A 16802-nucleotide genomic window follows, 5' to 3' on the forward strand; every position below is an offset into this window, starting at 1 on the left:
TTGCTCCAGGTTGCTGCATGGAAGGGCAAAGGTCTGTATGGTGGTCAGCAGAGGAGCACAAACCACAAACCCTTGCGACAGGTACAGATTTTTGATTCAAGGCCAGCTGGGTTATCAAGTTAACCAATGCATCCAGTTTGCCTTCAAGCTTCTTAGTTTCAGATGATGCAGATGGGTTTGTAGCTACCTCATGCACTCCTCTAATGACTATGGCATCATTTCTGGCGCTAAACTGCTGGGAGTTGGAAGCCATCTTCTCAATTAAATTTCTGGCTTCAGCAAAAGTCATGTCTCCAAGGGCTCCACCACTGGCAGCATCTATCATACTTCTCTCCATATTACTGAGTCCTTCATAAAAATATTGGAGAAGAAGTTGTTCTGAAATCTGATGGTGGGGGCAACTGGCACATAGTTTCTTAAATCTCTCCCAGTACTCATACAGGCTCTCTCCACTGAGTTGTCTAATACCTGAGATATCCTTCCTGATGGCTGTGGTCCTGGAAGCAGGGAAATTGTTTTCTAAGAATACTCTCTTAAGGTCATCCTAGCTCGTGATGGACCTTGGAGCAAGGTAATACAGCCAGTCCTTTGCCACTCCCTCTAATGAATGAGGAAAAGCCTTCAGAAATATGTGATCCTCTTGGACATCTGGGGGTTTCATGATGGAGCAGACAATGTGAAATTCTTTCAAATGTTTGTGCGGGTCTTCACCTGCAAGGCCATGAAACTTTGGAAGCAAATGAATCAGTCCAGTTTTAAGAACATATGGGACATCCTCATCAGGGTATTGGATGCACAAGCTTTCGTAGGTGAAATCAGGTGCAGCCATTTCCCTTAGAGTCCTCTCACGGGGTGGAGGTTGTGCCATGTTCTCAGAATGTGCAAAATCAGAATGCTCAAAATTATAATGCTCAAGATCAGGATGTTCAAAATCACCAATAACAGAATGCGCAGATTCACCAGTTATGGAATGCTCAGAATGATCAAAAGGTATAAAATGATGCCTAACTAATCTGTGAAATGTCCTATCTATCTCAGGATCAAAGGGTTGTAAGTCAGATGGATTGCCTCTAGTCATACACTACATTCAGCAAGCACACAACTAGTTGCCTTGTCATGTAAATAAAGGTGCAGGTTTGAACTACAGCTACCCTCAAATGATATCCAAATGACTTGAAATTTTGTGAGCAACCTTATAAAATGATGAGAAGATAGCACAAAAAATTTCAGACAAAAATTCAAAGTCTAACTATGAAAGCTAAAATTGGTAGGTTAAGAAAAATAAGTGAATAAAACTTGAAAAATAAAAAACTTTTGACAGAATCGCTTTTTTTGGACGATGGAGACCTCAGCCAGCCTATGGCAGGCTGCCAAAGCATAGGAAATTTTTTTCTACCCCAAATGCATATATAATAATTGCGATTCTGATAACCGGAGCAAAAGTTATGGCCGTTTGAAGTTTTGACAAACACAAAATTTGCTAGTTTTTTGGAACTTTCAAATCTGACCAAACTAAAGGCTCTAGCTATTTTTCCCACAAAATATGGATTAAAAGAAGTTACCACAAAAAAATTCAGCCAAAAATAACAACCCTAGCTACTAAAACAAAAAAATCACAAATAATTCAACATGGGTGGTCGCTAAAATCCGTCGCTAAGGGATTTCTACTACTACTCCGGTTTGCCGCAAGCAGAAATGGTCACTAAGTCCGTCGCAAAATACTATTCACTCAAAACACCCAAAACTGAAACAGGGGAAGCGCTTAATGGGAAAACTGAAACAGAACACACATTAAACAAAATACCAGGACACTAAACAACACTAACACAATACTAACAATTAAACATAAAACACAAAAGGATTAAACACACAACACTAGCTAGCTATTATGAACCTTTGGACATTGCTCCCCGGCAACGGCGCCAAATTTGATCGAGGTCGTACCCGAATCAAATAAACATGAAAATGCAGTAACTAGGAAGTGATCCTAGGTTGTTTCCCAACGAGCAGTGACAAACCAAATGTTCATAATATACTTGCAGTAACAGTAACGATTGTGGGGGGTTTGGTTGTTTGGTAATTAAAGAGCAGAACAAGTAAACTGGAATACGAAACTACTAATATTAAAAACGGGTTGTTTCCTCTGATTCAGAAGCCATTCTCTTATCCTGGGTTATGGAGAATTCGTCCCTAACAGTCAACCACTTAATCCAACCCTATTTCAATTTACTAAGCAAAAATCAACTTAGGGTTTTCAATACGTGATTTGGCACCACATACACCAGTTAGCCCTTCGTCCATTAAGCATGAACGCAAGTTAGGCTCAGAGGCAATTAATCGAACACGAAGCGTGCACTGATTAATGTTCACGAAATTGGGATAACTGGTGAAGGGAAAACTGCCAGGAAACCACATTACAAGCGAAACCTCAAAGAGAGTTGGGCTTCGTCCTCAAAAGGAAACAACACCAGAAAATCTAGCCTTCCATGGATTCAAACAGAAAACGCAAATGAAACATGAAGTAGAAACGTAAATGAACAGAAACGTAAATGAGACAGAAACGTAAATGAAAGTAGAAGAAGAAGCAAGAATGAACTTGTAATTAGAAACAGAAAACGGAAATTTGCATTAAGAACGAAAACCGTAACAAGGGAACAGAAAAACGTGAAAACCTAAAACCAAAGCTCTGAATAATGAAAATAGCATAATAGAATGCCTTGCACGAATCCCAAGGCTGCTATTTAAAAAGAGTCACTCAAAGTCACTGGGCCCTATTACAATACTCTGGCCCAAAACGAAATAAACACTGAACAACATAAAATAAAATTGCAAAATTTCCTAATTAGAAATTAACTAAGGCAAGCGCTGCTTTATTTGCCCTCTTCAAGTCCATAACCAAGATCCGGATTAAGCCCAATGTTTCATTAATTCCTGAAATTAGATTAAAAACATCAAATTAGCTAAATGAGCCCAAATAATAAAACTGCCTGATTAATTGACAATTAAGACCAATCAGTAATTAAAATGGTGCAAAAAGGGTTTAGAAAATAGAAGAAAATGATGGCACATCATCCACCATCGAGTCTGGAGCCCCACGAATTTATTGTCTAGCGCTGTTCGCCTATCCTCCACCCTCAAATCTTATTCAGAGACCCATGAATTGATTGCCTAGCATTGTTCATGCGGCTTCCACCATCTAGTCTGGAGCCCCACAAATTGATTGCCTACCGCTGTTCATGCGTCCTCCACCATCGAGTCTGGAGCTCCACGAATTGATTGTCTAGCGCTGTTCACCTATCCGCCACCCTCAAATCTTATTTGGAGACCCATGAATTGATTGCCCAGCGCTGTTCATGCGTCCTCCACCATCGAGTTTGGAGCCCCGCGAATTGATTGCCTAGCGCTGTTCGCCTATCCTCCACCCTCAAATCTTATTCGGAGACCCATGAATTGATTGCCTAGCGCTGTTCATGTGTCCCCCACCATCGAGTCTGCAGCCCCGCGAATCGATTGCCTAGCGCTGTTCGCCTATCCTCCATTCTCCACTTTTATTCGGAGACCCATGAATTGATTGCCTAGCGCTGCTCATGCGTCCTCCACCATCGAGTCTGGAGCCCCACGAATTGATTGCCTAGCGCTGTTCGTCTATCCTCCACCCTCAAATCTTATTCGGAGACCCATGAATTGATTGCCTAGCGCTGTTCATGCGTCCACCACCATCGAGTCTGGAGCCCAACGAATTGATTGTCTAGCGTTGTTCGTCTATCCTCCACCCTTAAATCTTATTCAGAGACCCATGAATTGATTGCCTAGCGCTGTTCATGCATCCTCCACCATCGAGTCTGGAGTCCCACGAATTGATTGCCTAGCGCTGTTCATGCGTCCTCCACCATCGAGTCTGGAGCTCCACGAATTGATTGCCTAGCGCTGTTCACCTATCCTCCACCCTCAAATCTTATTTGGAGACCCATGAATTGATTGCCTAGCGCTGTTCATGCGTCCTCCACCATCGAGTTTGGAGCCCCGCGAATTGATTGCCTAGCGCTGTTCGCCTATCCTCCACCCTCAAATCTTATTCGGGGACCAATTAATTGATTGCCTAGCGCTGTTCATGCGTCCTCCACCATCAAGTCCGGAGCCTCACGAATTGATTGCCTTGCGCTGTTCGTGTATCCTCCACCGTCCTATTCGGAGCCGCATGAATTGATGGCCTAGCGTTGTTCATATGTCCTCCGTTACCAAGCGCGGAGCCTCCGGTGACTGGGAAATGTGGTTTTTTGTTATTTTCATGATCGGTTCCTTCGCCAAACATGTGTATATGTATATATTATGTTATTGGTGTCTTTTGTTTATGTTTGTTTTGTGTTGTGCAGAGAAAGAAGAAAGAGAGAAGGGAGTCATCATGGACTAATCACGGAGAGGGCGAAGATGGACGAAATCAGTGTTTTATCTTTGCTTTCCTCTTATCTCCGATAAAAGGTAAGTAAAGAGGGGCAACTGTCATACCCTAATTTCGTCCGGGTACCATTGTTTGAGGCATACAACCTTTGGTTGACCGCTTCAAGGTACTTGGCATCCTTTGTTGCACAATATGTGAAGTTCCGAGGCATGCCGGAAATCAAAAGGAAGCATTGTTACGCAATCCGTGAAATTCCTTAACATGCCGGAAATTAAAAGGAAGTATTGTTACGCAATCTATGAGTTTCCGTAACTTTCTGAAAGCTAAAAAAAGGAGTAATTACATGACCCTTAAGGTTTTGTAACCTTACGGGAAGAAAACAAGTATCATTACAAAATTCATAAAGTTTCGTAACGTTACGGAAAAAGAATCACCAAAAAAAGAAAATGAGGTGTATTTAGTAAAAAAAAAGGGGTGCAAATAGCAACCAGGCCCACTTGGGCCTTCTAGATTGTTCCTCTAGAAGGCGGTTGCTTCTGGAGGAAGCAACTTGGCTCGCCTGGGCGAGCTGGGTGGCAAGCTCCTCTCCTATTTTCCTATAAATAGAGGGAGGAGTGAAGAAGAAAAGGATTTAGCCCCCTTGGCATTTCGTAATCACTTAAAATTAGTGAGGAAAATTTTTTCCGTGAAGAAAATCCAAGCCGAGGCGCTTCCGTAACGTTTCCGTGGGTGATTTCGCGAAGATTTTCAACCGTTCTTCGCCGTTCGTCGTTCGTTCTTCGTCATTCTTCGGTCTTCAACCGGTAAGTTCCCGAAATTAAACTTTTCAATTCATTCTATGTACCCTTGGTGGTCCCCATTTGTTTCACGTGCTTTTATTTTCATTTTATTTACTTTCCGTACCCCCTTTTGACGTGCTTCAGTCATTTACTTAAGTCATTTTTTCGCCTAATCAAAAAATAAAATAAATTTCCACCGATCATTCGAATTGTAATGTCAGTTAATTTCTGTTAAAATGAAATCTGACCGTTCGGTCATGCTGTAACCACGTTGGAAACCAAAAAGAGGTAAAATAATAATATAATAATCAAAAAATATCTTTTAGTAAAATAAACTAAAAAAAAAAAAGCAATCGGACGTTTCTCTTTGGGATTTCTCTTTCTTAATTGAATTGACTAATAACTAAAGTGAAACTAAGGTTAAAATCAACTCGCAAAGTCAAGCTCGTCCACAAAAAATCACTAAAAAGGATTTTAAGGTTCGGTACCTCAGTTTTTCTCACCAAGTAAAAATGGATCATTTCAAGGTCTGACGCCTTAAAAGGACCACCTTCCAAGTAAAAAGAATAGCTTGATTCCCCCCTTTATAAAGAACTACGTAGGTCTGATTTCCTCTTCGATGGAGGGTACGTAGGAGCAAGAGCCCCGCTTTTGTCGACCTCAAAAATAAAAAAAGAAATAAAAGTTTAGATACGCAATTTCACACAATTCTAATTTAAGGTTGTTGTCCTTTGGGACAAATGTGAGAGGTGCTAATACCTTCCTCAAACATAAATATAACTCTCGAATCTGGAATATTCTTCATGACCGGTTTTCTTCGGTTTTTCCGACATTTTTCACAAATAAACGTTGGTGGTGACTCCGCGCATTTTCCTCCTTTGGAAGACGCACCCGTGAGCCTCGCCTCGCTCGCCCGCCAAAGGGTAGGTTGCGACAAGGCCAATCCCGCTGGATCACTAGGCATGGAGCGTTATCTATAACACTTGGTTCGCCAGCAGGCGGCCAACCACCGGGGGCAGGTGCAGATACATGAGTGTCTCTACCGGTTCAGCCTCAGCCAGCAGGGGCAGGGTTTCGCTCCTTTTGCATGCCCTACTCCAGAGCAATTCGGGGCTGAGATCGCATGGCCCGGAGACTTTCCCGAAGCCCAGGCAAGGGAGGAGCCTACAGGATCCCCTGGTGAGGCAGAGGAGGCCCATATGGATGAAGAAATGACGGACTTGCTCAGTTTCTTAGGAGGAAGCGGAGCCACGTGACCGAGGTCACCGCACTTTTGTTATTGACATTACTATTTTTTGTTGGTTTTCTATTGACGTTTTTTGTTATTGTCCATATTGCTATTACCATTACTATTTTCTATTTTTGTCTATATGGTTACTAACATTGTTGTTATTATTTTTTGTTGTTTCCGTTTGGCGTTATGGCTCTCAGTTATTTCGTCACCGTTTTTTTTTGCGACTAACCATTTCATGTGTTTTTTTCGTTTACCTTGTGGTTAGACGTAAGTAGGTAGTGTGCGCCCTCGTCCGCACGACCTTTTCAGAGAGAAGAAGAGAAAAAGAAAAAAGAAGAGGAAATGAACAAATGATAATAACTTAAAAAAGAAGAAAAAAAGAAAAAGAAGAAAGGAAAAAATAATAATAAGTGGTCTAGCTAAAAAATCAATATGCTTTTGAAAAGAGATAACTTCCAACTTTTCTTTGAAAAAATTCACTGATCATAACCAGTTTTTGAAAAAAAAAATGTGTATACACCTGAAGGGTGAATGCTGTGAAAATATTCCCGACACCTAAAATAGACTCGGATGAATGCACAAATTGATAAAAGAACATATTTTGGAAACATTGTGTTGATTTAAATAGAGGAAATGAATCATGAGCCCTAACATGACATGACCATAAAAACTTGATGCTTGAGTGTCCACATGGGTGCATGCATGACCAGTTTTGCATAAAATTTCCTAATCATCATTGTTGCATGTGTATCATGGAAATAATGTGGGACATCCCCTTTATCCCCGAACCGCTGGCCAAACCTTGGCAGATATCATGTCCAGCCGTTCTACAAGCCTTGAGCCAAAATCCCAACTTACCAAAAAACCTTGCCCTCGGAAGAAAACAAAAAAAGAAAGCAAAAGAAGAAAATTCCTAATCAAGGAGTGAGAGAAAGCAAGAACACAAAAGAAAGAAAATTCCCGATCAAGGATTGGAAGAAAACAGAAGAAATATGCAGAAAGGTCTTTGGACCAGACAATATCTGAACAATACGGGATTGTCACCAAGTAAACAAGAAAAGAAAGGAAACCATGACCTAAAGTGGTCCTCTCCCTTTGATTGCCAACCAAAATCCTGTGCGTCGGTGGCTTGTTCACCTCACTAAACAAAAACAGAAAAGGAAAAGGCCAAGAACACTGAAAGCCACATTTCCTACCAGAAAGCCCATTCCCAAGAAAAGTCCTATTGATCCCTGATCACGCGTGTAATCTTTGATTTGATAGGAAATGATTTGTAAAATCAAGTCATGACATATCTATGGTTCGGAATTAGGATGAAACACTTACCCGTCTGAGATTGATACACTTTGAGCGATTTCCTTCTATTTTTGTTGGACCCAGTGTTTCCTCTAAATGATCATTTAGAAACAAAATGCTAACATCCAAAATCTCATTTATGGTTATGAGAAAATTTCATCATCATACTCTCCATCCCCGGTAAACACATTGTTTTTCATCCAAAAAGTATATGTTGCTCTGATCACCTTTTGCGCACCTTTTGCCATCCAGATACAGTCGTGTCCGATGGCATGCAGAGACAAATTTCCGCGCACCTTCTGATCACCTTTTGCGCACCTTTTGATCACCTTTTGAGAAAATTTCCGCGCACCTTTTGCCATCCAGATACAGTCGTGTCTGATGGCATGTAGAGACAAATTATGGTCATTCTACGCCCTTTTGTCATCCAGAGGTGGCGAGCCCGATGACATACGGAGACAAATTATGGTCATTATGCACACCTTTTTGTCATTCGGAGACAATCGTGTCCGATGGCACGCAGAGACAAATTATGGTCATTCTGCGCCCCTTTTGTCATCCAGAGGCGGCGAGCCCGATGACATGTGGAGACAAATTATGGTCATTCCGCTCACCTTTTCGCCATTCGGAGACAGTCGTGTCCGATGGCACGCAGAGACAAATTATGGTCATTCTGCGCCCTTTTGTCATCCAGAGGCAGCGAGCCCGATGACATGCGGAGACAAATTATGGTCATTCCGCACACCTTTTCGCCATTCGGAGACAGTCGTGTCCAATGGCACGCGGAGACAAATTATGGTTATTCCGCACCTTTTGCCATCTAGATACGATCGTGTCCGATGGCATGCAGAGACAAATTATGGTCATTCTGTGCCTTGTGTCAACCAAGAGGAACGAATTCGGCAGTATCAAGATGATGTTGATCGTTCGGTGCTGATCATTTTCAAAAAAATTTCAGGTTCCACTGGCGAGGAGATTGACCGGCCGAATGGTGTTCCGCTCGAACGAAATTAGTGTCTTATCTTTACTTCCCTTTTATCTCCAGTAAAAGACAAGTAAAGAGGGACAACTGTCATACCCTAATTTCATCCGGGGATCATCTGTTTGTTGGGATGCGACCCTCGCTTGACCACTTCGAGGTACTTGACACCCATCGTTAGGCAATTCGTGAAGTTTCGCGACATGTCGGGAGTTGAAAGGAAGTGTTAATGTGCAATCCGTAAAGTTCCGTAACATTCCAGAAACCAAAGAAGGGATAATTGCGTAATCCGTAAGGTTTTGTGACATTACGGAAAGAAAACAAGTATCGTTACGTAATTCGTAAAGTTCCGTAACATTACGGAAAAAAATTAGTAAAAAAGGACAGAGGGGTGTATTTAGTAAATAGGGGTGTGTAAATAGCAATCAGGCCCACTTGGGCCTTCCAGGATCTTCCAACAGAAGGCGGTGCCTTCTGGTGGAAGCAACCCAGCTCGCCTAGGCGAGCTGGACGGCAACCACCTCCCTCTTTTCCCCTATAAATAGGGGAAGGAGGGCAGAACAAAATGTTCAACCCTCCTGGTATATGAGAATCACTTAAAATTAGTGAGAAAAATTGTTTCAGCGAAGAAAATCCAAGCCGAGGCGCTTCCGTAACGCTTCTAAGACGTTTCCATGGGCGATTTCGCGAAGGTTTTCCACTGTTCTTCATCGTTCTTCGTCGTTCTTCGGTCTTCAAACCGGTAAGTTCCCGAAATCGAACCTTTCAATTCATTCTATGTGCCCTTAGTGGTCCCCACTTGTTTCGCGTACTTTTATTTTTATTTCATTTACTTTCCGTACCCCCGTTTGACGTGCTTTAGTCATTTATTTAAGTCACTTTCTTGGCTAATCAAAAAATAAAATAAATTTTCACTGATCATTTGAGTTGTAATATCTTTTAATTTTTGTTAGAATAAAATCCGACCGATCTTTCATGTCGTAACCACGTTTAAAACCAAAAAGAGACAAAATAATAATATAATAAGCAAAAAATATCTTTTAACAAAATAATCAATAAAAATCAATTGGACGTTTTTCTTTGGAATTTTTCTTTCTTAACCGAATTGACTAAATAACCAAAGTGAAACTAAGGCTAAAATCAATTCATAAACCAAGCTTATATCATCACCTAAAAAACCATTTTTAAGGTCCAACGCCTTGAAATGGTCATCTTCGCTTTTATTGGTTAAACATGGAGTTTAAAGACCTAAAACCAACGCATAAGCTTTGTCACTTCTTTCAAAAAAAAAAAAAAAAACCAAGAGATCATTAATGGTCCAATGCCTTAATGTTGTCTCTCCTTTCAAAAAATCGAAATATCGTTTAATGGTCCAACGCCTTAAATGACTCTTCCGTTCAATAAAAATATATCTTGCAAAAAAAGGATAAAAACAATTTAACCAACGTTTAGTTCTCGAAGAACTACGTAGGTCAGATTTCCTTACCACAATTGAGGAATACGTAGGAGCAAGGGAAACACCCTTGTCGACCACAAAAAGATAAAAAATATAAAAGGCACAAAAAGATATAAAGACGTAAAAGGGAACATAAAACAAATTGAAGTCATGTTTGCACACTAGATTAAAGGTTGTCGTCCCTTGTGACGGACGTGTGGGATGCTAATACCTTTCCCGTGCGTAAATACAACTCCCGAACCTTTCACTTAAAGTTTGTAGACCACATCTTTTCCGGTTTTTCCGACGTTTTCCTCAAATAAACGTTGGTGGCGACTCCGCGCATTTTCCTTTCTTGGAAGACGCACCCGCGAGTCACGCGTCGTCCTCCTGCCGAAGGGTAGGTTGCGACAACAGTAGCTGATAAATTAAAGACTTTCACAAAATAATACAATACCTTGAGTTTGTACAAACATAAACAAAAGGTACTTAAAAACATTTAGACAAAAAGTCTATAAGTTCACAATAGTTCTAAATTCTAAAGTCTAAAGTCTAAACTTAAGATTGACCAGGCTAGCAATTCTATCCTCTCTATTATTAGAAGTAGGGCACATGACACTCATCTCATACTATGACACTCAACCTCAATTTTCTGTCAACATTACATACCACCCCAATTAACTAAGTTTTTTTTATAGGCACATCAGTTGACTAAGTTGACTATTAAGAACCAAATTAGGAACTTGTCCTCTATTTCAAACATGGTTATCCTATTTTAGATCCTTGATTGCATTATCAATTTATTTCTTGTTATATCATTTTTAAAACGTAGGAAGTAGGAACTGTGATTTAATCTATGATTAATGCTAATATTTATAACTTATTAGAATGGAGAGAATGGGATAAAAATCATAATTTTATAACTTCATTTATGGATTTTTTTTTTATATCATGATTTTGTGTAGAGACTAGAGAGAATATCAATCAACACCTAATATCTCAATTTAGAAGGTCACCTTAAAGTGTTCATAAGATATCACAACATGACTCCAAGCATAATCAACCAGACCCATCCAGTCCTCAGCATCAGATGTTTCAGGGTTACCCAACTACAAAATAATTAAAAATTAATAATAATACTTAATTTGTCCTTCATATTTTTGTAACTAATTATTTGCATCCTACTAACTTTATATGATTGATTGATCCGTTTGAGTCACTTTTACAAACTAATTCAAGATATATTGCAATGCATCGCTGGCATATATAAGTGAAGTGGGATACAATCACACCATGTTCCTCTCAGATATACAAAATATACAATTTGTAGGAAATCAAGTTGGTAGAGGTCTTTGCTCTGTACACAATTGTGGTACCTTTATATATAGCCAGCGATACATTCAGACCTTTTTTGAGATCATACCTGCAGGTATATATCCTTTAAAGTAATAGCCTAGCTTTTTGCTTCTTCATAAATTCATTCAGACTTTCTGCTACCCTTGTCTAAGTTCTTTGCCTGAAGGAAATTTCTTATTTGCGTTTACATTATTAATGAATTCACTAATAAGTAATAATTAATCTCCTTCAGAAAGTAAAGAAGCCTATTTGCAACCTAGTTAAATCCAAATATTTCTAGCTTATTGCATCATATTCCTTTTTATAGTCTACTTTAAATAACACACACTCATTTATTTTCCTTTTAGCTTCTATCACGATTCATTAATAATTAACACCCCCACCCAACAGTTGTCTATGTCTATTATAAATAGCCGCAAATTGAATCTCTCATATAATATTATGCAAGAACCAAATGTCAACCTATTCGCAAGAATGATCACTTACAGCACCTTGTACATTTACTCTATAAGTTGAATTCGCCTATAATCTCCATATAGTCTTAGGGCTCGATATTTATAGAATTAGAATAATAAATGGCTGGTTTGATATTATGGTGAAATTCCACCAAGAATCTAGATAAATCACGTTTAATCTTTTCTAACGTCCATGTATTTTTATGAACTTTGAAAGCAAGAAAATTAGCAATTTATATCGACGAATTATTTCTAACGTCCATGTACTTAATTAGATTTCTAAGAGCCAGATGTCATGGCGTCCAACAATGACACTTTAGATACAACAATTACTGACAAGTATATTGCTAAACTTAAGACAGATTGATATCCAAAGAGCATAGGGAGTAACTGGTGATACAAATAATATGCATTATAAATATAATTTCAATAGCAACCTTCACCATCACCACCTCATCACGGTTGTGACTACTTTGATGAGAATTATCATGAAGACCTATCCTTTAGCTAGGTTCTATTTATTATTATTATTATTTTATTTATAGTATATTGTAATATTGTTGGATGTTATAATAACATTTTATATATATATATATATATATATATATATATATATATATATATATATATATATATTAATAATTTTTAATCTTTAATTTATTCTTATTTATTTTAATATAAGATAATATGGGTTTGCTGTGTGTTCTCTAGTTCCTGTGTGTTCTTCTTTCTATCTCACAAAACCAGTCGAGAGTAATGAGTGGAGGGCAAAAATTCAAAAAGCTAAACCTTCCCATAATGGAAGCGGGACAAGGCTACGGTGGAAGCGCTTGTTTTCCCCAAGTGGAAACAGTACCAACGAAGTGGGCCTCACTCTTTTGTTTTTTTCTCGTCCCTTCGTTCAATTATTCCAGCCCAGGCCCCCCCTCTATCTCTCTCATCTAACATGTACCCCAAGCAGCACCACCAGGCCCACTAATAACTTTATTATCCTTAACCCCCTTTACCTATGTATCTGACCTAACTTCTGTTGCTCCATTTAAAAATTTACATGTAGTCGCATCTAACTTTGTTTGACTCAAATTACTACTCTAAATTAACTAAAATGGGTCGTTTAGGTCTTGTAGTAAATTTTTCATAACAATATTTAGACACATGGATCAAATTAAAAAAAAAAAAAGTTTAACAATCCAATTTAAAATAAAAATATAATTCAAAGACTTAATAAAAATTAATAAATAATTTAGAGAACTAATAACCAAGTTAACCAATTAATTAATAATTACCTTAGCCTTTCTACAATTAATATGGCTTTCATAGTCATTCAAAATTTGTTTGTGTCTTCCTACTCTGACAATCCCATACTACTAAACTTTAATTATCTGAAGGACTGAACTATTGAAAAGTACGTACGGACAACATCTTCCTTGTAAAAATGAGTTAATTATATATATATATATATATATATATATATATATATATATATATGCAAAAAGAATAGGAATGGACCATACTACTGGACTTCTACTATCTACAATTGAATAGTAGTTCCATGAAGACTAAATTATATATGAGACTTTACACATTTTTTTTTTCGTAAAATTGAGTTGAATATTCTAAAGGGACTAAATTATGAGAGGAAGTCCATGAGTAGGCCTCAGGGAGAGCATGATAGATGGTGAATGATGATCACCTGGGGAAATCTTAAACCTAAACTTAGAGAGAAGCAGTGTCAACACAATCTCGTACTCCATAAAGGTCAAGTTCCAACCAACACACATTCTCCCTCCAAATCCAAAAGGCAAGTACCCCATCTTGTGGTTGCACCCACCTTTAAACTAACTAACTACAACAATAGTTAAGCTAAAAAACTAAAAGATCAAGTAAACCGAGTAAGTATACTCCTCCTATAGTACTAATTATATTTTGTTGGTTAATTTGAAAATCGAGATAATACTGGATAAATCTGAAGTCGTGTATAACACTTTCAAATTGAATCAAATTTCGGGGTTCAACCAAAATTGTTCAATCGGATAAAATCAGAAGATTATAATTCAAGAGTATTGTTTTGGTATTGTATGTTTTGTCACCCGTTATGCTTTCTGAACCAGAATGATTATTTATGATCAAAGAACAGGTGGTTTTTGGCGGTTGATGGCAGTTGATGGAAGTTTTATTTTTTAAAAAAAATTTCCTTTTCCTGAAAGTCACTTCCATGTAATTTCCAAAATTTGCCTAAACCGAACATCTCGTTATTACATTAAAACAAGCGTGCACTCTTATTTTAACATAATAAAGAGATCAATTACACTAAAATGTCCAACAAACCTCCCCCATTTTAGTGTAATTACCGATCAAATCACCAAAGTCATAACATACAACAAACTACTGCATAGATGAAATATCGTGACGATTGAATTTCATCTTAGCAAATTACACGTTTCAAATATTCGAATATCAGGGTGTCACTAAGGATTGAACTCTTTCTATTCATAATGAATACATGAAGATAATCTGCACAATAGTTTATAACATTACTCTTGCTCGACACTAGTTTACTAGCCTGTGTCCCTATCCTTCATAAGCATATCAAAGCCAAGTCCCAGCTTCTTGAAGCGGCTAAACTTCATGCTTATATAGGTAGTCCTTTTCTTTCTTGCACCTGCAAATGCAATTTTTCAAAAGAACCATTGAGAAGTTATACTTCAACCTCCTTAACTTACAGAACCGAACACATACCTTTTGGGATACTTTTGATGATGTGTTTCAATCTCTACATGTTAAGCTTTCCACATTGAATTCAGCACCTAATGTCATATTAGATGGGAATTGGGTATCTTAACATAAGAGATTTCAGATGGACTTTAATCCTAATCCCACAACCGACCTTTTCACGAGATCTCTACTTAACCCTTTGGTTAAATGATCGGCCAAATTATGCTGAGTTCTCACAAACTCCACTGATATCACACCATGCATGATTAACTCCCGAACCATGTTGTGTCTAACACCCAAGTGTCTAGACTTCCCATTATACACTTGACTATATGCCCTAGCCAAAGTAGCCTGACTATCGCACCTGATAGACATGGGACGTATAGGTTTTGGCCACAATGGAATCTCATAGATCAAATTTCTTAGCCACTCAGCTTCTTTACTAGCTGCTACTAAAGCTACAAATTCAGATTCCATTGTTGAATTTGTAATGCAGGTCTGTTTCTTGGATGCCCAAGAGATAGCACCTCCTCCAAGGAGGAATACCCAACCACTTGTGGATGAATAATCTTCCATATTGGCTATCCAACTTGCATCAGAGTAACCTTCAATAACCGAAGGAAATCCAGTATATGTCAAACCATAGTCAATGGTTCCCTTTAAGTACTTGAATACTCTATTCATAGCTTGCCAATGATGAGAACTGGGATTACTTGTAAACCTACTAAGTTTAGCAACAACATAAGCTATATCAGGCCTAGTACTAATCATTGCATACATGAGTGATCCTATCGTCCTTGAGTATTCAAGTTGAGACACTGCTACACCTTTATTAGGTAATAGCTTCATGTTAGGATCAATGGGAGTACTTACCGGAGAACAATCTTTAAAATTAAATTTCTCCAATATCTTCTCAATATAATGTGATTGAGAGATGGAAATGCCATTGTTTCCACGTTTGATCTTTATTCCTAAGATCACATCCGCCTCCCCCATATCTTTCATATCAAACTTAGAAGACAAAAATGCTTTAGTTTCATCAACTTGATCTTGGTCGGTACCAAAGATCAACATGTCGTCTACATACAGACAAATGATAACTCCTTTGCCATGAGTATCAAACTTGTTGTATAGACATTTATCTGCTTGGTTTAGAACAAAGCCACTAGACAACACAACCTCATCAAATTTTTTATGCCATTGTTTAGGCGCTTGTTTCAAGCCATAAAGAGATTTCATCAGTTTACACACCTTATTTTCATTTCCTGGCATAACAAACCCTTCAGGTTGTTTCATGTATATCTCTTCATCCAATTCACCATTTAAGAATGCAGTTTTCACATCCATTTGGTGAATCACCAAATTGTGGATAGCAGCAAGTGCTAACAACAGTCTAATAGTGGATATCCTAGCAGCAGGAGCATATGTATCGAAAAAATCAATACCCTCCTTTTGCCTAAAGCCTTGGATAACCAATCTGGCTTTGTACTTGTCAACAGTACCATCCACTTTCATCTTTCTCCTAAAGATCATCTTACATCCTAATGGCTTACATCCAGGAGGTAAGTCAACCAATTTCCAGGTATTATTTTGCATGATGGAATCCATCTCACTTTGGATTGCTTCTTTCCAGAATACAACATCCCTTGAAGCCATTGCTTCACTAAAAGTCTTTTGGTCTTCCTCAACATTAAGGCAATATTGATATTGAAATTCAATATCATTCCTTGACCCTTCAACCAAATAGAGTTGAAAGTCATCACCAAATGACTTAGCCTTTCTTACTCTCGTACTCTTTCTAGTTTCAGTACTAGTTGAAGGTATATCCTCAATATTAACTGAGACTTTCGACATGGAATTCATGTCCTTTGGCCTAGGTATAGATGTAAACCTTTAATCATCAAAGATAGCATCCCGTGACTCTATAACCGAGTTCACAGCAACAGAATCATTAGATTCTAGCACATAAAATCTATATGCTTTAGAATATTCAGCATATCCAATAAATATGCAATCTATACCTCTTTCACCTATGGTTTTCCTTTTAGGTTCTGTAAGCCTGACTACAACCCTACATCCCCAAATTTTGAGATAACTCAAATTTGGTGTCTTTTTGTGCCAAAGTTCATATGGGGTAACCTTATTCCTTTTGTT

The 16802-nt window shown here is 38.3% G+C and overlaps 1 non-coding gene across 1 annotated transcript; it reads left to right on the forward strand.

Annotated features, from left to right (window-relative positions):
- The first annotated feature begins 383 nt into the window (after positions 1–383).
- LOC114369086 lies at positions 384–490 on the forward strand. Its single transcript, XR_003657544.1, has one exon. It is a non-coding gene; the product is annotated as a small nucleolar RNA R71 (small nucleolar RNA).
- The last annotated feature ends 16312 nt before the right edge of the window (positions 491–16802 follow it).

This window comes from Glycine soja, chromosome 9 (assembly GCF_004193775.1).
Source record: "Glycine soja cultivar W05 chromosome 9, ASM419377v2, whole genome shotgun sequence".
Taxonomy (NCBI): Eukaryota; Viridiplantae; Streptophyta; class Magnoliopsida; order Fabales; family Fabaceae; genus Glycine; species Glycine soja.